Source organism: Schistocerca cancellata, chromosome 1 (genome assembly GCF_023864275.1).
Source record: "Schistocerca cancellata isolate TAMUIC-IGC-003103 chromosome 1, iqSchCanc2.1, whole genome shotgun sequence".
Taxonomy (NCBI): Eukaryota; Metazoa; Arthropoda; class Insecta; order Orthoptera; family Acrididae; genus Schistocerca; species Schistocerca cancellata.
Genome location: NC_064626.1, coordinates 1,118,526,092 through 1,118,547,965, shown reverse-complemented (window position 1 = coordinate 1,118,547,965; position 21,874 = coordinate 1,118,526,092). Strand labels below are relative to the sequence as shown.

General features: G+C 39.1%; 1 protein-coding gene across 1 annotated transcript in view; it reads left to right on the top strand.

The window, feature by feature from the left end:
* The window catches only part of LOC126132606 (ankyrin repeat domain-containing protein 12-like), a 131,407-nt gene that overhangs the window by 13,713 nt on the left and 95,820 nt on the right, over nucleotides 1-21,874 (top strand). The window lies entirely within an intron of this gene.

Here is a 21,874-nt window from a genome sequence, read left to right as displayed (position 1 = left end):
CTCCATGGATTCATGAGGTTTTCACCATACTCGTACATGTCCACTCGATACAATTTGAAAAGAGTCTCCTCCAACCAGGCAAAATGTCTCCAGTTATCAACAGTCCAGTGTCAGTGTTGACAGGCCCAGGCAAGGCGTAAAGCTTTGTATCGTGCAGTCATCAATGGTACATGAGTGGTCCCGGAAGCCCACATTGATGATGTATCGTTGAATGGTTCATACGCTGACCTTTATTGGTGGCCCAGCATTGAAATCTACATCAATTTGTGGAAAGGTTGCACTTCTGTCACATTAAACAATTCTCTTCAGTCATCGTTGGTCCCGTTCTTGCAGGATCTTTTCCCATCCGCAGCAGTCCCCAGAGATTTGATATCTTATTGGATTGATGATATTCACATTACATTCGTGAAATGGTCGTACGGGAAAACCCCCACTTCATCACTACCTCGGAGATGCTGTGTCCCACCGCTCATGCGCCGACTATAACATTACGTTCAACTCCACTTAAATCTTGAGAACCTGCCATTCTAGGAGCAGTAACTGATCTAACAACTGCGCCTGGTACTTAATGTCTTATATAGGTGTTTCCGGCCGCAGCGGCGTATTCTGCCTGTTTTTTTAACACACACACACACACACACACACACACACACACACACAAAGTAAAATGAACTAAATACCTCTTATGGATTTGGAGAATTTTTTAATTCTTTCTCTAATAATCATTATAAAACAGTTTCGTTGGGTTCTTGGTTCTCAATATACTTGTTATAGTTTATTACCATTCTGAGTACGAATTGACAAAATTTCATATTTCTAACCAAATTAGTTTAGAAAATAATGGTACCTGAAAGTCAAAAAATGTAGTTTTGAGAAAAATTAATTTAAAATTTAGTGTTGCAGTTTTAGAATAGTTATTGATGAGAATTACTTATCACTAATATTTGCCTGCACCATTCTGAGCATCATCTGAATCAAACTGATCTTTTCTTCTGTAGGTCCCTCTTCTTTTCTGTATGGCTTCTTTTTTGCATTTTAAATTATCAATTTCTGCTTTGCAGAGTCTCTAAATATTTGCACAAGGATTTTGCAATATTTTCACTAGATTTTATGCCAAATACTTCCAAGGTATCCAGTTTCCTTGTTGCACCACCATTGAAGCATAAAATACCATCAAAACAATATCTTTACAAAGATATCTAAATATAGGTTTAATTTCATTCGTTACTGCTGCAGGTAAAAAATGTATGTGGTCATATGTTGCACTTCTCCTGTACGTGCACCAAGTGTCAGGATCTTTCAGGCAAAGCCAGTGCTGAGGATTCTTGCTTCCTTGACATGGGCTGAATGACAGGTGGTGCCGTCCACCTGCTTAGCTGGACGGTAATGCGCTTGCGTCCCATGCAGTAGGCACGGGTTCGATTCCCGGCCGGGTTGGAGATTTTATCCACTCTTGGACTGGGTGTTGTGTTGTCCTCATCATCATTTCATCCTCATCACTGGCACGTGAGTCACCCAATGTGACGTCGACTGAAAGAAGCCTCGCACTCGGTGGTCGAACTTCCCCGGGTGGGGCCCCCCGGCCATCAATGCCATACACTAATTTCATTTCATTTTTACAGCTGGTGCGTAAGTAAGTATCTTCATCTCTTTTTCAGAATGATCATTGAGCCTCCCATAATCCATGATGTGATGTGCATTCAGTAGTAGGAATTTTGTTTATCAGTGCTACCTGATAAATCTCCAATACATATTAAGTCAGTGTGATTCCTGAATCAACAGAGCACTCTTTCATATACAGTTGTTATGCACACAGTGTTCACATGTTTAGTAAGTAATTCCCACCCTCTCTTCAGCAGTCAGTTTGCTGTTCAGTTGAGATATTCTTAGTGGTGATTGTCCTTCATTTTCCACAAGTATTACAGCTTGTGTTTTGTTGAGGGATTTCTGTGTGAATCTATACTTTACAGACCATTATACAGATTGCAAGAATACACTGCACATTTTTGTAAATTGGCACTGACTTAAAAAACCTGTAATGTAGGGCCTTGCATAGTGCTGAGCTGGATAGTGCCCGAGATACAGTCACCACCATGCAGTGTTCATGAATTACGCTCTTTAACTATGCATCTTACGCAGCCTGCTACATATTGCGTGAATACTGCAGAAAGTGAGTACTGCAGAAATGGAATGTTCTTAAGCTTATTGTGAGTGGTCACTTGCTAAAAAGTGATGTTCCTAAGCTTATTGTGAGTGGTCATTTGTTACCTGGCTAGATTTCTGTCATTACTACTTAAGTCACTGTATGTGCCTGTAGATTGCAGTTCGGGGTTTCTGACTTTTTTTGTCAGCAAGTTTCTGCTCATAAATATGGTGGCAATGCCCTAGATGGATAGGTGGAAAGTAGGAATTCCTTAATGAAAAAAATAGAAACTTTTGCTTATCTGTTGGCAAAAAGCTCTTGGGTGTCTAGCCGGGTGGTAGTGTTAAAATACCGCGACATTTCGACTAGTGTCATACTCATCATCTTCTGGCAAAGTTTTGAAATATGCTATTGGGACAGCGTCATAAAGGAATCCATTAAAATAAAGAGTTCACAAGAAACTGGCCAATAGAGATGTAGGGTACCAGCTAAGTGTGGTGTGGATTTCCACATTGTGGCAATGTGACAAGATTTGTGTCCAGCTCTGTCCAATTCGTAAAATGCGGCGGCCAGAATGCCCACACAGAGATGCAAACGGCGCACCCCCTACACACACTACCGCAGCCTCCAGCCCCCCACCCCCCGTTTCCCTGCCCACTGGCCAGACAGTACCTGGTCACAAGTAGCCTGGTGGAGGGTGGCACACCGCTACTATAAGTAATGTAGCATCCACATATCTTGACACTGCCAGAAGATGACTAGTGAGGGCTTGCACGCGGCCAACCAGCGTATGGCCTGTGCAGGGTGTGGCAGTGTAGTGCTGGAGGAGACTTGTTGGAACATCGTAGCATTTAAACACTGCGACCCAGCTGGGTACCTGAGAGCTTTTCACCAAAGATATACGTTGGGGGAGCCAACATTCACTTATCTAGCTTATTTAATGAGGAAATTTCAAGGAAGTGAGTAAAGTATGACATGGAAATATATGGACTTGCATCATTGATACCTTTGGGCCTTGTTCCAAGGCATATTTTTTGTGCCTATTGACTCATCTCCTAGCATTGGCCACTTTATCAATGGCTATAAAGACTAAGGTATCAGTTTCAAACACAAACAAGCTCTGCTAGCTGACCCCTGCCTAAGATTGCGGAGTCATGCCAGTGTTATGGCGCTTATAGTGGGGAAGAGTTCCTGCTGTCTGCTTTATTTAACACTAAGATACACAACTTATCTAATTTCAGTCCATGTTATTTTCTATTAAAGTTGTTTTTGCAGTTTTCAATTTCTGTAGCTCCTCTGTATATCACAACATAGTAATGATTGGATCTTGATAAATCCAAAGTAACAAGGAAATAAATTTTGTGATGTCTTGGTCTTGGTGCCTTATCTGCTGTTGCCAATTTATCCATGTTTCCCAGACAACAAATACTTATTTTTCAATATTATACCTGTGTACACTAATACCCTTGCGGGTACATTCAGATATCTTCTGCAAACCATTCAAATAAAAGGTCTTTGATTTCGAGTCCAACCAAGCATTCACAGCATCAGTCACTACATTATCATTTTCAAATCATCGTCCATTGAGGTCTTTTTTTAGGTTTGGTAAAAAAAAAATTAAAAAAAATAAAAAAAAAAAAAATCTGATGAAGTGAAATCTGGAGAATATGGTGGATGACATAACATTTCGAACACACAGTCATGCAGAGTTTCTAGTATTGCGAGGGCTCTGTGCGCCAGTTGATTGTCCTGATGCAAAAGAACTCCGTGTGCCAATTTTCCGCACCTTCTTTTCTTTTATCTCTTCTCTCAAATGAAGCAGGAGGCTGCAATAGTAAGATGCATTGGTAGTGCACGCTTTTGCAAGTAATACACCATAATTACCCATTCTGCATCCCAGAAGACTGATGCCGTCACCTTACTGGCTGATTTTTGCTCCTGGAATTTTTTTGGGTTAGGGGATTTATGATGTTTCCATTGCTGTGGCTATTGTTTTGTCTCAGGATCAAAGCGGTGAACCCATGTTTCTCTGTCGCACAAGATGGAACAATGCCCTTAAGTGTATTCTGCCTGTCCTCCACAATTTCCTAGGGCGTCATTCACTTTTTTACGCATTCTAGTGGCAAAACTAATGAAATTTGAGTTGCGTACCCACGAAGCGTAATCAAAAAAAGTAGGTTGTGGTGTTTAGGCAAGACATTATGGTAACTATCTCGGTCTAGAAACCTTTTGACCACCCCTCTTATATGTACTTGATGTTTAGCAGTTTGCAATATTGAAACAGAGTACCAGATGGAAAAATCTGACAATTCCTAATTTTTGAACTTGACCCGTGTGAGAAGGTGCAATATTTTCTTTGATCTTAACATTTTGATGTATAAAAAAGGCAGTGTACAGAAATTTTATTCTTGATATATTTATTAAACTGCAATTGCCTCATTTAATTTGCCATCCTAATTTTCTTCAGGAACCATCAGTTGTTCTATTTTGTGAACAAAACAGTCTAGATCATGTTTTATAACAGTTATGACTGACTTTGTCCAAGTTACGCCATCTTCAGATTTAACACAAAAATACAGGACTATTTTGCCCACAAGTGTCAGGTAATATTTCATTTTCCAGGCTTCCTTTGTGCGACCGATTAATGGTCTGCTTCCAGGTGTTCTGCTGAGTTGTTGTTTCCGTTTTATGCACATTAATTTGATGACCGAAGGACCCATCAAACTTCTTCAGGAGCTGTGACTTTTGCTGTTATGTGTACTCAGCGCTCATTACACCTGGACATCATCAAGGCAGCCAGTACACATAACAGCAAACCTCACAGCTCTGGAAGAAGGTGGCTGGCTATAATATTGTTCATAAAATGGTAGGACAACTCAACAGAACACCCAGAAGCACACAATCAGCTGTTTCTCGTTTCAATGTAATGACACACACTAGCTGATGCCAGTGGTAGGAACAGTTCTGTATTTTAGTCTTAAATCTAAAGATTAGATTAGATTAAATTAAATTAAATTCAGTTTTCATTCCATAGACCCAAAAATGACATGATTCTTGTGCACAAGTCTGAAAGTATAACATAAAACGTTTGAATGTAATACTCACTACCCTGATCATTTGTCGGGAGATTGTCAAAGTAGATGAATACATTACAGTAAACTGGAACTGCTAATTTTACAGAATTAATACTCTCTCAGAATGAAACATAGTTATACACTTTTAATAAATTTATCAATATTATGAGAAGGAAAGTTGCCACTCACCACGGAGTCACAGATAGGCAATTATAGCTTTCTGCCATTAAGGCCTTTGTCAACAATAGACAGCCGTGCGAGTGCGCGCGCGCACACACACACACACACACACACACCACTGCAATCTCAGGCAACTGAAACCACACATTCTATCCTGGATTTTCCATTCTTAGATTTAATAAATGTATCATTGACAAAATACCTAATCTTGACTGCCGTGACCATGTGCTGTTAAAACTGAAATATAATAGGCATTTTTACTGAAGCTGAACTAACAGTCCCTGTTAAGATATTCTTCTATAGAGTAAAGGAGATGCCTATCAAAAAGTCTTTCAGACTCTGTTCAAACTTTGGTTTATGTGAAACCAGGTTTTTAATGGTTTCTGGCAATTTATTGAAAATCTGTGTTCCTGAATATTGGACCCTTTTTTATACCAAGGTAAGTGATTTTAGGTCTTTATGTAGAGTTTTTGTATTCCTGGTATTGATACTATGTATTGAGCTATTGGTTGGAAATGGAGATATATTACTTGCAACAGATTTCATGTAGGAATAAATAAAACTTGAAGTAATGCTTAGGATATAAAGTTCCTTGAACAGGTTTCTACATGATGTTTTTGAATTAAAACCACAAATGAGTTTTATTACACACTTCTGCATGCTAAAAATGTTTGCTCGATTTGACAAGTTACCCCAGAATATGATCCCGTTGGACATAACAGAATGAAAGTAAGCAAAGTACGTAAGATTTTATTTTTTTTTGCTAATGTCTCTTACATATGACATCAAAATACAGAATTGCTTAGGTGCTTGAGGTTTTGTGGTATGCTTTTCCCAACTGAATTTATTATTGAGTTGTAATGCCAGAAATTTAACATTGTCAACCTCTCCAATCTGCATGCCTTCATATGTTGTACACATGCTGGAAGGAAATCTTGTACAGGTTCTGAACTGCATGTAGTGGGTCTTTTCAAAGTTCAATGACAGTGAGCTAGCTTTAAATCATATATTGCCAGTGAAAATTTAATTAGCCATTTCTAAATCTGTACTTGACTTGCTATTTATTGCAATGTTTGCATCATCAAAACAAATTTAGCATCTGCCAATGTAACGAACGAGAGGTCATTAATGTACACAAGAAAAAACAACAGATCCAAGATGGAACCTTGAGGAACACCACATGTAATTAATTCCCAATCAGATGAAGACTGACTGCTTACTGCACAGATATTTTGCAAGGACACCCTTTGTTTCCCATTAGTAAGATAAGAATCAAACCATTTCGCAGCACTGCCGGTGACACCATAATATTCTAATTTACTTAAGAGAATGCTGTGATTCACACAGCCATCTAATGAAATAAGTACAGTCTCACTGTACATGTAAATAGCTTTCTCTATATTGGAACCCTTAAGAAACTCAAACTAACTTAGACAATGTGTTATTTGCAGTCAGATGCTTACGGAGACATTTGAACACAATGTTTTCAGATATTCTTGAAAAAGCTGGCAAAAGTGAAATTGGCCAGTAGTTTGATGGTACCTCTTTATCCCCTGGCTCGTAAAGAGGCTTGTTGTTGTTGTGGTCTTCAGTCCTGAGACTGGTTTGATGCAGCTCTCCATGCTACGCTATCCTGTGCAAGCTTCTACATCTCCCAGTACTTACTGCAACCTACATCCTTCTCAATCTGCTCAGTGTATTCATCTCTTGGTCTCCCTCTACGATTTTTACCCTCCACGCTGCCCTCCAATACTAAATTGGTGATCCCTTGATGCCTCAGAACATGTCCTCCTAACCGGTCCCTTCTTTTTGTCAAGTTGTGCCACAAACTCCTCTTCTCCCCAATTCTATTCAGTACTTCATCATTAGTTATGTGATCTACCCATCTAATCTTCAGCATTCTTCTGTAGCACCACATTTCGAAAGCTTCTATTCTCTTCTTGTCCAAACTATTCATTGTCCATGTTTCACTTCCATACATGGCTACACTTCATACAAATACTTTCAGAAATGACTTGCTGACACTTAAATCTATACTCGATGTTAACAAATTTCTCTTCTTCAGAAACGCTTTCCTTGCCATTGCCAGTCTACATTTTATATCCTCTCTACTTCGACCATCATCAGTTATTTTGCTCCCCAAATAGCAAACCTCCTTTACTATTTTAAGTGTCTCATTTCCTAATCTAATACCCTCAACATCACCCGACTTAATTCGACTACATTCCATTATCCTCGTTTTGCTTTCGTTGATGTTCATTTTATATCCTCCTTTCAAGATACTGTCTATTCCGTTCAGCTGCTCTTCCAAGTCCTTTGCTGTCTCTGACAGAATTACAATGTCATCGGCGAACCTCACACTTTTTATTTCTTCTCCATGGATTTTAATACCTACTCCGAATTTTTCTTTTGTTTCCTTTACTGCTTGCTCAATATACAGATTGAATAACATTGGGGAGAGCTACAACCCTGTCTCACTCCCTTCCCAACCACTGCTTCCCTTTCATGCCCCTTGACTATTATAACTGCCATCTGGTTTCTGTACAAATTGTAAAGCGTTTCTGAAGAAGAGAAATTTGTTAACATCGAGTATTTTACCCCTGCCACCTTTAGAATTTGAAAGAGAGTATTCCAGCTTTCTTTAAGTCTACAAATGCTAGAAACGTAGGTTTGCCTTTCCTTAATCTTTCTTCTAAGATGAGTCGTAGGGTCAGTATTGCCTCACATGTTCCAACATTTCTACGGAATGCAAACTGATCTTCCCCGAGGTCGGCTTCTACCTGTTTTTCCATTCGTCTGTAAAGAATTCATGTTAGTATTTTGCATCCGTGACTTATTAAACTGATAGTTCGGTAATTTTCACATCTGTCAACACCTCCTTTCTTTGGGATTAGAATTATTATATTCTTCTTGAAGCCTGAGGGTATTTTGCTTGTCTCTTACATCTTGCTCACCAGATGGTAGAGTTTTGTCAGGACTGGCTTTCCCAAGGCCGTCAGTAGTTCTAATGGAATGGTGTCTACTCCAGGGGCCTTGTTTCGACTCAGCTCTTTTAGTGCTCTATCAAACTCTTCACGCAGTATAGTATCTCCCATTTCATCTTCATCTACATCCTCTTCCAATTCCATAATACTTTCCTCAAGTACATCACCCTTCTATAGACCCTCTATATACTCCTTCCACCTTTCTGCTTTCCCTTCTTTGCTTAGAACAGGGTTTCCATAAAAGTTCTTGATATTCATGCAAGTGGTTCTCCTTCCTCCAAAGATCTCTTTAATTTTCTTGTAGGCAGTAGCTATCTTACCTCTAGTGAGATAGGCCTCTACATCCTTACATTTGTCCTCTAGCCATCCCTGCTTAGCCATTTTGCAATTCCTGTCGATCTCATTTTTGAGACGTTTGTATTCCTTTTTGCCAGCTTCATTTACTGCATTTTATATTTTCTCCTTTCATCAATTAAATTCAATATTTCTTCCGTTACCCAAGGATTTCTACTATCCCTCGTCTTTTTACCTACTTGATCCTCTGCTGCCTTCACTACTTCATCCCTCAGAGCAACCCATTCTTCTTCTACTGTATTTCTTTCCCCCATTCCTGTCAATTTTTCGCTTATGCTCTCCCTGAAACTCTGTACAACCTCTGGTTTAGTCAGTTTATCCAGGTCCCATCTCCTTAAATTCCCACCTTTTCGCAGTTTCTTCTGTTTTAATCTACAGTTCATAACCAATAGATTGTGGTCAGAGTCCACATTTGCCCCTGGATATGTCTTACAATTTAAAACCTGGTTCCTAAGTCTCTGTCTTACTATTATATAATCTATCTGATCCCTTCTAGCACCCCCCATGAACCATGGACCTTGCCGTTGGTGGGGAGGCTTGCGTGTCTCAGCCATACAGATAGCCATACCGGAGGTGCAACCACAACGGAGGGGTATCTGTTGAGAGGCCAGACAAATGTGTGGTTCCTGAAGAGGGGGGCAGCAGCCTTTTCAGTAGCTGCAAGGGCAACAGTCTGGATGATTGACTGATCTGGCCTTGTAACACTAACCAAAACGGCCTTGCTGTGCTGGTACTGCGAACGGCTGAAAGCAAGGGGAAACTATGGCTCTATTTTTTGCCAAGGGCATACAGCTTTACTGTGTGGTTAAATGATTATGGCGTCCTCTTGGGTAAAATATTCCGGAGATAAAATGGTCCCCCATTCGGACCTCCGGGTGGGAACTACTCAAGAGGATGTTGTTATCAGGAGAAAGAAAACTGGCGTTCTATGGATCAGAGCGTGAAATGTCAGAATCCTTACTCGGGCAGGTAGGTTAGAAAATTTAAAAAAGGGAAATGGATAGGTTAAAGTTAGGTATAGTGGGTATTAGTGAAGTTCGGTGGCAGGAGGAACAAGACTTTTGGTCAGGTGATTACAGGGTTATAAATACAAAATCAAACAGGGGTAATGCAGGAGTAGGTTTAATAATGAATAAGAAAATAGGGATGCGGCTAAGCTACTACCAACAGCATAGTGAACGCATTATTGTGGCCAAGATAGATACGAAGCCCACGCCTACCACAGTAGTACAAGTTTATATGCCAACTAGCTCTGCAGATGACGAAGAAATTGAAGAAATGTATGATGAAGTAAAAGAAATTATTCAGATTGTGAAGGGTGACAAAAATTTAATAGTCATGGGTGACTGGAATTCGGCAGTAGGAAAAGGGAGAGAAGGAAACGTAGTAGGTGAATATGGATTGGGGGTCAGAAATGAAAGAGGAAGTCGCCTGGTAGAATTTTGCACAGAGCACAACTTAATCATAGCTAACACTTGGTTCAAGACTCATGAAAGAAGGTTGTATACATGGAAGAAGCCTGGAGATACTGACAGGTTTCAGATAGATTATATAATGGTAAGACAGAGATTTAGGAACCAGGTTTTAAATTGTAAGACATTTCCAAGGGCAGATGTGGATTCTGACTACAATCTATTGGTTATGACCTGTAGATTAAAACTGAAGAAACTGCAAAAAGGTGGGAATTTAAGGAGATGGGACCTGGATAAACTGAAAGAACCAGAGGTTGTACAGAGTTTCAGGGAGAGCATAAGGGAACAATTGACAGGAATGGGGGAAAGAAATACAGTAGAAGAAGAATGGGTAGCTTTGAGGGATGAAGTAGTGAAGGCAGCCGAGGATCAAGTAGGTAAAAAGACGAGGTGTAGTAGAAATCCTTGCGTGACAGAAGAAATACTGAATTTAATTGATGGAAGGTGAAAATATAGAAATGCAGTAAATGAAGCAGGCAAAAAGGAATACAAACGTCTCAAAAATGAGATCGACAGGAAGTGCAAAATGGCTAAGCAGGGATGGTTAGAGGACAAATGTAAGGATGTAGAGGCTCATCTCACTAGGGGTAAGATAGATGCAGCCTACAGGAAAATTAGAGAGACCTTCAGAGAAAAGAGAACCACATGTGTTGTTGTTGTTGTTGTTGTTGTTGTTGTTGTGGTCGTCAGTCCTGAGACTGGTTTGATGCAGCTCTCCATGCTACTCTATCCTGTGCAAGCTTCTTCATCTCCCAGTACCTACTGCAGTCTACGTCTTTCTGAATCTGCTTAGTGTATTCATGTCTTGGTCTCCCTCTACGATTTTTACCCTCCACACTGCCCTCCAGTACTAAATTGGTGATCCCTTGGTGCCTCAGAACATGTCCTACCAACCGATCCCTTCTTCTAGTCAAGTTGTGCCACAAATTTCTCTTCTCCCCAATTCTGTTCAATACCGCCTCATTAGTTATGTGATCTACCCATCTAATCTTCAGCATTCTTCTGTAGCACCACATTTCGAAATCTTCTATTCTCTTCTTGTCCAAGCTATTTATCGTCCACGTTTCACTTCTGTGCTATACTCCCTACAAATACTTTCAGAAATGACTTCCTGACACTTAAATCTATACTCGATGTTAACAAATTTATCTTCTTCAGAAACGCTTTCATTGCCATTGCCAGTCTACATTTTATATCATCTCTACTTCGACCATCATCAGTTATTTTGCTCCCCAAATAGCAAAACTCCTTTGCTACTTTAAGTGTGTCATTTCCTAATGTAATTCCATCAGCATCACCCGACTTAATTCGACTACATTACATTAACCTCGTTTTGCTTTTGTTGATGTTCATCTTATACCCTCCTTTCAAGACACTGTCCATTCCGTTCAATTGCTCTTCCAAGTCCTTTGCTATCTCTGACAGAATAACAACGTCATTGGCGAACCTGAAACTTTTTATTTCTTCTCCATGGATTTTAATACCTACTCCGAACTTTTGTTTCCTTTATTGCTTGTTCAATATACAGATTGAATAACATTGGGGATAGGCTACAACCCTCTCTCACTCCCTTCCCAACTGCTGCTTCCCTTTCATGGCCCTCGACTCTTACAACTGCCATTTGGTGTCTGTACAAATTGTAAATAGCCTTTCGCTCTCTGTATTTTACCCCTGCCACCTTCAGAATTTGAAAGAGAGTATTCCAATCAACATTGTCAAAAGCTTTCTCTAAGTCTACAAGTGCTAGAAATGTAGGTTTGCCTTTCCTTAATCTTTCTTCTAAGATAAGACGTAGGGTCAGTATTGCCTCACGTGTTCCAACATTTCTACGGAATCCAAACTTATCTTCCCCGAGGTCGGCTTCTATCAGTTTTTCCATTCGTATGTACAGAATTCACGTTAGTATTTTGCATCCGTGACTTATTAAACTGATTGTTCGGTAATTTTCACATCTGTCAACACCTGCTTTCTTTGGGATTAGAATTATTATATTCTTCTTGAAGCCTGAGGGTATTTTGCTTGTCTCTTACATCTTGCTCACCAGATGGTAGAGTTTTGTCAGGACTGGCTCTCCCAAGGCCGTCAGTAGTTCTAATGGAATGGAGTCTACTCCCGGGGCCTTGTTTCGACTCAGCTCTTTTAGTGCTCTATCAAACTCTTCACGCAGTATAGTATCTCCCATTTCATCTTCATCTACATCCTCTTCCAATTCCATAATACTGTCCTCAAGTACATCACCCTTCTATAGACCCTCTATATACTCCTTCCACCTTTCTGCTTTCCCTTCTTTGCTTAGAAATGGGTTTCCATCAAAGTTCTTGATATTCATGCAAGTGGTTCTCCTTCCTCCAAAGATCTCTTTAATTTTCTTGTAGGCAGTAGCTATCTTAACTCTAGTGAGATAGGCCTCTACATCCTTACATTTGTCCTCTAGCCATCCCTGCTTAGCCATTTTGCAATTCCTGTCGATCTCATTTTTGAGTCGCTTGTATTCCTTTTTGCCTGCTTCATTTACTGCATTTTATATTTTCTCCTTTCATCAATTAAATTCAATATTTCTTCTGTTACCCAAGGTTTTCTACCAGCCCTCGTCTTTTTACCTATTTGATCCTCTGCTGCCTTCACTATTTCATCCCTCAAAGCTACCCATTCTTCTTCTACTGTATTTCTTTCCCCCATTTCTATCAATTGTCCCCTTATGCTCTCCTTGAATCTCTGTACAACCTCAGCTTCTTTCAGTTTATCCAGGTCCCATCTCCTTAAATTCCCACTTGTTTGCAGTTTCTTCAGTTTTAATCTACAGTTCATAACCAATAGATTGTGGTCACAGTCCACATCTGCCCCTGGAAATGTCTTACAATTTAAAACCTGGTTCCCAAATTTTTCTTTCTTACCATTATATAATCTATCTGATACCTTTTAGTATCTCCAGGGTTCTTCCATGTATACAACCTTCTTTCATGATTCTTAGACCAAGCGTTAGCTATGATTAAGTTATGCTCTGCACAAAATTCTACCAGGCGGCATCCTCTTTCATTTCTTAGCCCCAATCCATGTTCACCTGCTATGTTTCCTTCTCTCTCTTTTCCTACTGTTGAATTCCAGTCACCCATGAATATTAAATTTTCTTCTCCCTTCACTACCTGAATAATTTCTTTTATCTCATCATACATTTCATCAATTTCTTCATCATCTGCAGAGCTAGTTGGCATGTAAACTTGTACTACTGTAGTAGGCGTGGGCTTCTTGTCTATCTTGGCCACAATAATGCGTTCACTATGCTGTTTGTAGTAGCTTACGCATACCCCTATTTTTTTGTTTATTATTAAACCTACTCCTGCATTACTCCTATTTGATTTTGTATTTATCACTCTATATTCACCTGACCAAAAGTCTTGTTCCTCTTGCCACCGAACTTCACAAATTCCCACTATATCTAACTTCAACCTATCCATTTTCCTTTTTTAAATTTTCTAACCTACCTGCCCGATTATGGGATCTGACAGTCCACGCTCTGATCCGTAGAATGCCAGTTTTCTATCTCCTGATAACAACGTCCTCTTGAGTAGTCCCCGCACGGAGATCCGAATGGGGTACTATTTTACCTCCGGAATATTTTACCCAAGAGGACACCATCATCGTTTAATCATACAGTAAAGCTGCATGCCCTCGGGAAAAATTACGACTGTAGTTTCCCCTTGCTTTCAGCCGTTCGCAGTACCAGAACAGCAAGGCCATTTTGGTTAGTATTACAAGGCCAGATCAGCCAATCATCCAGACTGTTGCCCCTGCAACTACTGAAAAGGCTGCTGCCCCTCTTCAGGAACCACACGTTTGTCTGGCCTCTCAACAGATACCCCTCTGTTGTGGTTGTACCTCCGGTATGGCTATCTGTAGGGCTGAGGCACGCAAGCCTCCCCACCAGCGTCAAGGTCCGTGGTTCACTTGTATGAATATCAAAATCTCAGATGGAAACCGACTTCTAAGCAAAGAAGGGAAAGCAGAAAGGTGTAAGGAGTATATAATGGGTCTATACAAGGGCGATATACTTGAGGACAATATTATGGAAATGGAAGAGGATGTAGAAGAAGATGAAATGGGAAATATGATACTGCGTGAAGAGTTTGACCTGAGTCGAAACAAGGCCCCGGGAGTAGACACCATTCCATTAGAACTACTGACGGCCTTGGGAGAGCTAGTCCTGACAAAACTCTACCATTTGGTGAGCAAGATGTATGAAACAGGCAAAATACCCTCAGACTTCAAGAAGAATATAAGAATTCCAATCCCAAAGAAAGCAGGTGTTGACAAATGTGAAAATTACCTAACTATCAGTTTAATGAGTCACGGCTGCAAAATACTAACACAGATTCTTTACAGTCGAATGGAAAAGCTAGTAGAAGCTGACCTTGGGGAAGATCAGTTTGGATTCCGTAGAAATTTTGGAACATGTGAGGCAATACTGACCCTACGACTCATCTTAGAAGCTGGATTAAGGAAAGGCAAAGCTACGTAGACTTAGAGAAAGCTTTTGACAGTGTTGACTGGAATATGCTCTTTCAAATTCTGAAGGTGGCAGGGGTAAAATACAGGGAGCGGCTATTTACAATTTGTACAGAAACCAGATGGCAGTTATAAGAGGCGAGGGGCACGAAAGGGAAGGAGTGGTTGAGAAGGGAGTGAGACAGGGTTGTAGTCTCTCCCCGACGTTATTCAATGTGTATATTGAGCAAGCAGTGAAGGAAACAAAAGAAAAATTCGGAGTAGGTATTAAAATCCATGGAGAAGAAATAAAAACTTTGAGGTTCGCCGATGACATTGTAATTCTATCAGAGGCAGCAAAGGACTTGAAAGAGCAGTTGAACGGAATGGACAGTGTCTTGAAAGGAGGGTATAAGATTAACATCAACAAAAGCAAAACGAGGATAATGGAATGTAGTATAATTAAGTCGGGTGATGCTGAGGGAATTAGATTATGAAATGAGACGCTTAAAGTAGTAAAGGAAATTTGCTATTTGGGGAGCAAAATAACTGATGATGGTCGAAGTAGAGAGGATATAAAATGTAGACTGGCAATGGCAAGGAAAGTGTCCCTGAAGAAGAGAAATTTGTTAACATCGAGTATAGATTTCTGAAAGTATTTGTATGGAGTGTAGCCATGTATGGAAGTGAAACATGGACGATAAATAGTTTGGACAAGAAGAGAATAGAAGCTTTCGAAATGTGGTGCTACAGAAGAATGCTGAAGATTAGATGGGTAGATCACATAACTAATGAGGAAGTATTGAATAGGATGGGGGAGAAGAGAAGTTTGTGGCACAACTTGACTAAAAGAAGGGATTGGTTGGTAGGGCATATGCTGAGCCATCAAGGGATCACCAATTTAGTATTGGAGGTCAGTGTGGAGGGTAAAAATCGTAGAGGAAGACCAAGAGATGAATACACTAAGCAGATTCAGAAGGGTGTAGGTTGCAGTAGGTACTGGGAGTTGAAGAAGATTGCACAGGATAGAGTAGAATGGAGAGCTGCATCAAACCAGTCTCAGGACTGAAGACCACAACAACAACAACCACCTTCTAGTATCTCTAGGCTTCTTCCATGTATACAGCCTTCTTTCATGATTCTTGAACCAAGTGTTAGCTATGATTAAGTTATGCTCTGTGCAAAACTCTACCAGGCGACTTCTTCTTTCATTTCTTAGCCCCAATCCATATTCACCTACTACGTTTCCTTCTCTCCCTTTTCCTACTCTCGAATTCCAATCACCCATGACTATTAAATTTTCGTTTCCCTTCACTACCTGAATAATTTCTTTTATCGCATCATACATTTCATCAATTTCTTCATCATCTGCAGATCTAGTTGGCATATAAACTTGTACTACTGTAGTAGGTGTCTTAACTTAAGCATATTTAGCCAGTCTGGAAATGGGTCACTCATAGGAGGTTGATTACAGAAATAACTTCAGCTAGAACTCAACTCACTTCCTGGACATATTATCATAACCAATAGAATACTTTGATTTTAAGGATTTTATGATGGAAGCTAGTTCTTTGGGAGATGTGAGTGTCATTTTCATTTTTTTGAAGCTATTTGTAAAGACTGCTCTCAGATACTCCATTGCTTTGTTTACCAAAGCTGAAACCCCAAGCTGTCAGTAACAGAAACAAAGCACTTCTTTAGGAGGTTTGCAACACTACATGCACTTGTTACCAATGTCTCATTTATTTTTAGTGCTCTCTGTTCCTCATCCTTTTTTGCGTCACTGTCTCTGTCTTCACTGTATCCCATATAGTTTTTATTTTGTTGCCTGATGTAATTATCTTTTCCTTGTAATAAAGCTACTTACATTTCTGATTTCGTCTGAAATCTATCATAGCAGATAGACTGTTTTATGAATAAAATAATGAAATGAGATCACTGACTTTTCCTGTAACAAAATGCTAACTTTCTGCATGATCCATTAATTCGAAACAATTTTTTACTTTGGGGAAAATAAGATATTTCTGGAACTTGTCAGTGCCATGCCATGTCCATAGATTTTCTTGAAATGAAGCAGTTTACACACATCTATCTCTAGCATGAAACACTCAGCCATATTACACATCCCATTTGATGCTGCACAACTTGTAACAGAATACTGCACAACTTGTAACAGAATACTGCAGCACTAGTCACAACTGTACAGTTACCGATCGCTGAAGCTACAGTTACTGATCAAGCAGGAACACTGCATGAGGTGTGACACACACTGAGTAAGCTGCACAGTGCAGTGTTCTGCTGCGATGAATCACACAGGTCTTCATCTTCTCTCTCTCTCTCTCTCTCTCTCTCTCTCTCTCTCTCTCTCTCTCCTGTTAATCCAATATGTTAAGGATCCCAGACTGACAAAGAATACTGGAGAACTAATTGAATGAAAATTTTGAAAGTGACCTCCTTTCTACAGGAGTTTTCACATTAAGGTGTCTTGCATATGACTAGATTTGTGTAGTCATTCTATTTTAAATTGTTTAAAATGTTTCCAGTCACTGATGGGTGTTGTAGTAAAGTAGTACCAGATCTTTTTACCTTTGTCCATTGCATTACATTTTTATATGATGATGAGCAGCTAGCCTTGAAAATGACAGTTGCTCAAATGCACGTCTTCCTGCTTTTCTCAGAAATTTTGTAATGGTGTTTCACTGTGTTTAATTGCATGATCTGCAAACAGCTGTCGACGTTATCCTCTGACCCATTTACCTGCCCATGAAAGGTAATTGTCCAATCTCAATTTGTTGCATTAATTTCGTTTCTGATGATGTTCTCCTGTTGAGAATGACATACTGAGTTTTATTTACAAAGGAAACTAAGACTAAACATTCATATTGTTCAAATATACTTCAAATTCACACAAATATCTACTATCTTTGGTTGGTTGAGAACAATAACTGCATCATTATGACTTGCTTATTATGACCTTGCAATTGCTGTATTTAGCAGAGTGGCACTAACAAGAAGTTTACCAATCAAGTTCATCCCGTGTCTTACTCAACAAAATGACTTGTGAAATAGTCATAGTAGGAGCTAACTTCGTCATGTGACTGACTGTGGCTATATTCCAGTTTCAGATAGTGTGCATTGGTACTTCACAGTGCAAACATGGGAAAGGTTTGGAGTAAAATGCCCTTGTGACCAACTGTGGTGGCTAACTGTTACATTAAAATTTTGTTGACAGGGAGAAAGGAGTTAGAGTGCTGAGCTTTAAGGTGACTGATTGTGCAACCCAAATGTCAAAGTTGAGTGAGTCAGTGGTATGCAGATTACAGCTGGAGGGAATGATACTGCATGCAAAGGGATTCAGGAGTCTAGAAGTGAAATCTGTACAATAATATGAAGAACATACAGAAATTCTTGGTTTGTGAAAACTTTACATCTTTTGTTGCCCATCACTGTACTTCAAGGCTAGCAAGGAAACTCTGTGAAAAATTATTCTGTTTGTGGTATTTGGTTTTAAGAAGTGCTAAAATAAACGAGTCGTCATGTGTGTGCTACATTTACCAAAAATGAAGTGTCAGAATGAAAGCAAGTGGTTTATGCAGGTGAAACATGGATTTATACATATTACCCTGTCAACAAATGTTGCCACATGCGTAAGGAGTATTTTCAAACAAAAGTGCCAGTTACTTTAAATTTTTGTGCTATGCTTGGCATTGGAGTATAGATGTGTAACGTGTGATAATACTCCACTTTTAAGAGTAGTGGAGGGTATGTTGTTATTACCTAACCCTACCACTTCTCAAGTATTGATATGACGGTGCTGGCATTTAGTTCTCTTAGTTCACTATTTGGTATAGATGATCTAACTTATGGATGAATTAACATTTATGATGAGTTACAACTGTGTGTTGGTTATAACATGAACCCAATCATCCAAATTTTACAGACTGTGCGCAAACAAATGCATGTCTTGTACATGACTCACAGACTGATTCAAAGCTTAACCTTTCCTCTAGTTCAGCTTGCCAAGTCAGTTTCATCTTTTGCTCCCCAGATGGTCTTTCCAGAGTCGCAGCTTTTATTGACTGTCTGACTGGACTCATTTTCAGAGCTTGAAATACCATCCTTGTAATTATTTTTATTCACATTGGGGAAACAACCCACACTCTTTTCTTATTTTTATGTGCAATCTCATTTAGCATATCTTACAAGAAGCAGCCCACAGTGGTAAGATCGACTTTTCAAAACCAAATATACGGTGATGTAGGTTAATACTCAGGTATCACACCTTGCAGCCATTCACCCAGGTGGGCCCTCAGTTGCTAGTAATTGACAAAAAAATTTCTGAATATAGCATAAAAAATGTTGTAGTATATAGATTTGATGTGTTGTGTGAAGGGTAGGGTCAGGGCTTCACATGCTGGAGGTTGTGGGTTAAAATTTTGTCAGGTGCATTAATTTTTTTTTATTTTTTTATTTCTTAAATCTTTATCAAACTGACTTTGATCATAATTTTTATTTTTATTCAGTTAATTATTTTAAAGTTTTTTATTTCTATTCCATTGTCACATAATTTTAATCACTGTGTGAACTATTTCAATTGTTTAATTGTTTTCTTTATATCATTCTTTTACCTCGTGAAACTCTCTTAAAAAACAAAAGATGAAGTAATCTATTTATATTGACTGTGCAATGATGTGAAAAATGTATTTTTTTATTACAAGAGGTGCAAGCGTTTTGCATGGGAATTATCATACGAACATTTAAAACATAGCCTGAATTTCTACTGCACTACAGAGAAATTAAAACAGGTGAAGATTTAAATGAAAGAAGGGTCTATAAGTAGAACGAAATTTCAGCAAAATGAAGAATACTTGCAAGGAATGTAATAACCTGAACATAAAAATAGGGTGATAAAATAAACTAAATCAGAAGTAATACATAGAATTAACTAAACACACATGAACAAGGATTTCAAGTGGGAAAAGAATGTCAGCAAGAAAAATGAGAGCAAATAAACAAGGTGATATTATGATTAAAATTATGTGACAAAGGAAGAGGGAAACATTCCACATGGGAAAAATATATCTAAAAACAAAGATGATGTAACTTACCAAACGAAAGCGTTGGTATGTTGATAGAGACACTAACAAACACAAACACACACACAAAATTCAAGCTTTCGCAACCCACAGTTGCTTCATCAGGAAAGAGGGAAGGAGAGGGAAGGACGAAAGGATGTGGGTTTTAAGGGAGAGGGTAAGGAGTCATTCCAATCCCGGGAGCGGAAAGACTTACCTTAGGGGGAAAAAGGGACAGGTATACACACACACACACACACACACACACACACACACACACACACACACACACATCCATCCACACTGTGGGTTGCGTAAGCTTGAATTTTGTGTGTGTGTTTGTGTTAATGTCTCTATCAACATACTAACGCGTTTCTGTGTCTATCGACCTGCCAGCACTTTTGTTTGATAAGTCTCATCATCTTTCTTTTTAGATATATTTTTCCCACGTGGAATGTTTCCCTCTATTATATTCAAATTATTTATTTATATTGAGAACATTAATGGTTCTACTACACCTCCTTGCAGCACGTCTAATTTACTTTTTTGTGTATTGAACATTCATTGTAACATATTGGGTTCTATCTGTCAAGAACTCATCAGACCAATCGCCTATCTGTAAAGCTACGTTGTATAATTGTAGTTTGGTCATTGTTCACAATGTGGTAGAGTGTTGAACCAAACACCTTCTAAAACTCTGGGAGGTGAACCTACCTGTTCACCTGCCTCTACCATTTGAAATGGTGTTTGATTAAAACAAGCTGTGTTTCACATGAGTGGTTTTTCCTGAATCCATCCTGATTCTGTGAAAAGAGCATCTTTTCCTACAACATCGTCATATCACTTAAATGTTGAATATGCCGTAGGATACTGCAAGAGATGCACATTACGGGTGGCTTGAGCATCTTTCAAAACTCCAGGAGATGAACCTATGTGTTTACTTGCATCCACCGTTTGATATTGTGTTTGAATAAAGCAAGCTGTTTTTCATTTGAGTGTTTTTTTCCCAAACTCATCCTGATTCTGTGAGAAGAGTGCCTTTTGGTCAAGTGTCATCATGTAGCTTGAACATAGAATGTGCATTAGGATCCAGCAAGGAATGCACACTAATGGTGTTGCTCTGTATTGTATGCATCCATTCTTTTTCCCTTTATGTAAACAGGAGCAACCTGTATTATTTTCCATTCCTTTGAGACAGTTGTGAATTGTGCCTTAGAGATTATCGATGGGACAGTCTGCTTGGTTCGCATGGAGTAATTTTGAGTTTTTCAATACTAAGGTTGTTCGTTTCAAATCTGTCATTTGGGAGAATGACTAGCAGTCAAATACTGGTATGGTAGTATCCTTAAGAGTGAGAAAAGCAGTATATAATAATTACTGTCTACTGTGGTCATTTTCAGCATCAGACTCATCAATGAGTATTGGTTAGAAGGATTGGATCCATTCTTTGGCTTTACATGTGACTGTGGAAGATAGAAGCATGAAGAGCACTAATGTAATACACTTAGCACAACAGAACAACTTCAGAGAATAAGAGATTGAATTTAACGGTCAACTGCATGATTTTCTGGCCTACCACCATTAACAAACCAGATCTGTTGTATTGAATTGAATGGAAAATATATCTTTCACTTCTCTTGAGATCACAGAGGGGTATACACATCTCACTTGCTTAATATGCACAGTACTGACGTTATAATGACACATTCCTGAACACAATAAGTGAGACATGCATAAGTCCTCTTCTTAATTTTAGTAATGGATGTGAATGCATTATTTCTCATTAGTCTTTGATCCTGAATAGCTTAATTTTTAAGGTATTAACATGTTTATGGCAGTAGGCATATATTTTGAAATGACAAAGTAGTGACCAAGAATTTTGCTATGTAGTTCCAGAAAGAAAAATGATAACTCATATTACAGATGCAGTGAAAGGCATATTATCCTGTGAACCCATTCTGATTTCAGAGGAGATTCCATATACAAATACTAGGGAGATACCAACAGAAATGAGCAGTCATTTTTCCTCTGTCTTTTACCTGTTTTGCATGTACAGTTCAAACAAGAATTTGAAGAGCATTTCACTTTTTCCTCTAATGCTGCCCATTTT